General features: G+C 55.9%; 1 long non-coding RNA gene across 1 annotated transcript; it reads right to left on the bottom strand.

Annotated features, from left to right (window-relative positions):
• Positions 1 to 925: 925 nt before the first annotated feature.
• LOC132657991 (uncharacterized) lies at positions 926 to 2,605 on the bottom strand. Its single transcript, XR_009596850.1, has 2 exons — positions 2,196 to 2,605; positions 926 to 1,756 (listed from the first exon to the last, which is right to left on the bottom strand). It is a non-coding gene; the product is annotated as an uncharacterized LOC132657991 (long non-coding RNA).
• Between the last annotated feature and the right edge of the window lie 414 nt (positions 2,606 to 3,019).

The raw sequence follows: 3,019 nt of genomic DNA, 5'->3' as shown, positions 1-3,019 counted from the left end.
TCACTTTCCACCTGGTGGTCCCCAGAGATGTGTCCATCAGACAAGGGGAGGAGACACATAGAGAGGTGAGGTGATGTGACTTGTGGCTGGCCACAAGTGCAAGGCATCAAAGATGCCGACAACTCCAAGAGTGGGAGGAAGCCTGGACCAGATTCACCTGAGTCCCCAGGAGGAACCCGCCCTGCAACCTCTGAGCCTGGAATTCCAGCCTCCAGGCTGTGAGAGGATAAACTCTGCAGTGTTCAGCCCCTAGTTTGTGGTCATGTGTTTCAGCGGCCCTAGGTAACCAGCCCAGCTGGATGCGGAAAGCAGGTACAGCCAGGTCTGGGGGATGGGCTGTGGGACTCTGCCCTGGAACATTCTTACAGCTTCTCCATGGGTTCAAAAAATTTTCATAACAAAATGTTAGAAAAATAAAAATCTGTATCTTCCCACTTAAATCTGAATAAATATTTAAAGATTAACAAAGAACAGCAAAACTCTGTGCAGGGAATCCTGGCCAATAAAGTGTCCCCCCCTCCCCATCCCCGCTCTACCTCACCTCTGCTGCCCTCAGCCCTGCCTGACCCCCACTGGGTCACCCGTCCTTGTGAGGCTTCAGCAGGAGCACATTATTGCCCTCCAAGGCTGGACGTTTGTAGCGAGGGAGGGCCGGGCAACCCGCAGCAGAGCCCTGGAGCAGTACAACTCCAAGGCAGCAGGACCTCCCCATGTCTGGACTCTGCCTGCTGTGGGTGCCCAGAACAGGGCCTGACACACAGACTACACACAGTGAGCACCTGTCCACTCAAATGGACAAGCGAACAACAGCATCGGCCACCACCCGACAGCCTCCTCTGTCCCAGGGACGCCGTGGTGGACACGCGGCCTCTCACAGCCATTTAGGTGAGTCCCTGTCTCAGGCAGACAAAATATCTCTTCGCTCTTTTCATGTCAATACTGGTGTTATTCAACCAGAATAAATATGACCGAACACCAGCTGGAGGCTGGCCTCCTGCCCGCCGCTCCGCGGAGCCACTGGGCCTCTGCCAAGGGCGGCCCTGGCTCCTGACCCCTCCCCTTTGCGATACAGCCTAGAAGGAGGACACAAGCCTCTGTTTGGACTTCAGCACCAAAACCTGCTGCCGAGCTCTCTCAAGCCAGTCGCTTTGCCTCTCCGGCCTCCGTCTTCAGCGTGAGATGGGCGCAGGCCCGCCAGCCATGGGGGCATCAAGAGAGCCCCGATGTCATGCGGATGAAGTGCCACAGAGCGCCTGCAGTCAGTCAGACGTTTCTGTTGTTGTTATTCTGATGACCACCTGGTGTTAGATGTTTTCTCCTGGAACAAAGTCCATGTAGGGGGGTTGCTATTGTTCAATCTCTAAGTTGTGTCCAGCTCTTTGCGACCCCATGGACTGCAGCTCGCTGGACTTCCTTGTCCTTCTCTATCTCCCAGAATTTGCTCAGACTCATGTCCATCGAATCAGTGATACCATCCAACCATCTCATCCCCTATCATCCCCTTCTCCTCCTGTCTTCAATCTTTCCCAGCATCAGGGTCTTTTCCAATGAGTCGACACTTTGCATCAGGTGGCCAAAGTATTGGAGCTTTAGCTTCAGCATCAGTCCTTCCAATGAATATTCAGGACTGGTTTCCTATAGGATGGACTGGTTTGATCTTGCAGTCCAAGGGACTTTCAAGAGTGTTTTCTAACAACACAGTTTGAAAGCATCAATTCTTCGGCACTCAGCCTTCTTTATGGCCCAGCTCTCACATCTGTGGGGGGTGAAGGAGGGGGAATACCTGTTGAGAGACAAGCCATGCCCATGGAGACAGAAACAGGTCCTACTTCCAGGCCCTGAGTAAGCAAGCAAGATGCTGGGAGGGGGCCTGCACCCGGAAGAGGAAGAGGATGGGAGGAGGGCTGGGCAGAGGAGGAAGTCCAGGGGAGTACAGCTCAGACACAGGAGCGATGTGAGCACAAGCCGGGGACACCTGGAGCCACCAGCAGCTGGAAGAGGCAAGAAGGGTCCTTCCCTGGAGCCTCCGGAATGGAAAGAGAATGCATTCCTGCTGTTTCCGGTCTGCAGTGCTTTGTCACAGCAGGCCCGCGAAACAAGTACAACACCCCAAACCTGCCCCTTCCACTGCATCCCCCACTTGAGAAATGACTGCTCTTTCCTGGTTGCTTAGGCTGATAGGAGAATCTTCTCACCTTCCCGTGTTCTTGTCCGCCCATTCACATCCAGTTCATCGGCACGTGCTGGCATCTCGGGGCCAGTGCTTTTGACCAGGAAGAGGACACAGCCGGACGCACCTCCGCAGCCCCACCTCTGCTGCCCAGGTTTGCAGTGGCCTCAGCTGGCCTCCTGCTTGTACTCACGCATTCATTCATTCATTACAGGAATTGGCTCACGTGCTTCTGGAGGCTGGGAACCCACAACCTGCCATCTGCTGCCCAGCAGCCCAGGTCAGCGGGTCGAGTAAATCAGTCCAAGTTCTAAGCCCTGAAAACCAGAGCAGCCGATGGTGGGAACCCCAGCCCAAGGGCAGGAGGAGCGGCAATGGATGTCCCCGGTCATCAGCGAAGCAGGAAAAAGAGGCGTGTTCTCCTCCCTGCACCTTGGGCTCTATTCAGGCCCCACTGGGTTAGAGAGGCCCCACACCAGAGAGGCGTGTGCAGCAGAGGCCGCCACCCAGATGCCAATCTCGCCTGGAAACGCCCTCACTGACCTGGAGCAGTGTTGCTTGTGGGAGCTTATAGCCAGGCAAGCTGACAGGCGTGGTAGCCACTACTGGCTCTGTCCCTGCCTCTCCTGCCTCCTGAGTCTCACGTCCTCCCCTGGAGGGTGGTGTCACAGCAGTGACAGGCGACAGTCCCCACACACATGCCCCAGTGCTTCCCCTCCAGCCTCTCCCCCCACCGCTGGCCCTGGGCAGCCCGCTCACCCCCGTCAGGTAAGGCACCTTTTTAGCCAGCCCTGCCCTGCCCTTTCAATACCTTTGTTTCCTACCCTCTTCCTGCCTTACTTCTCTGTC

Source organism: Ovis aries, chromosome 17 (assembly GCF_016772045.2).
Source record: "Ovis aries strain OAR_USU_Benz2616 breed Rambouillet chromosome 17, ARS-UI_Ramb_v3.0, whole genome shotgun sequence".
Classification (NCBI taxonomy): Eukaryota; Metazoa; Chordata; class Mammalia; order Artiodactyla; family Bovidae; genus Ovis; species Ovis aries.
The sequence above is the reverse complement of the archived record's forward strand: the minus strand, read 5'-3'. Positions and strand labels throughout refer to the sequence as shown.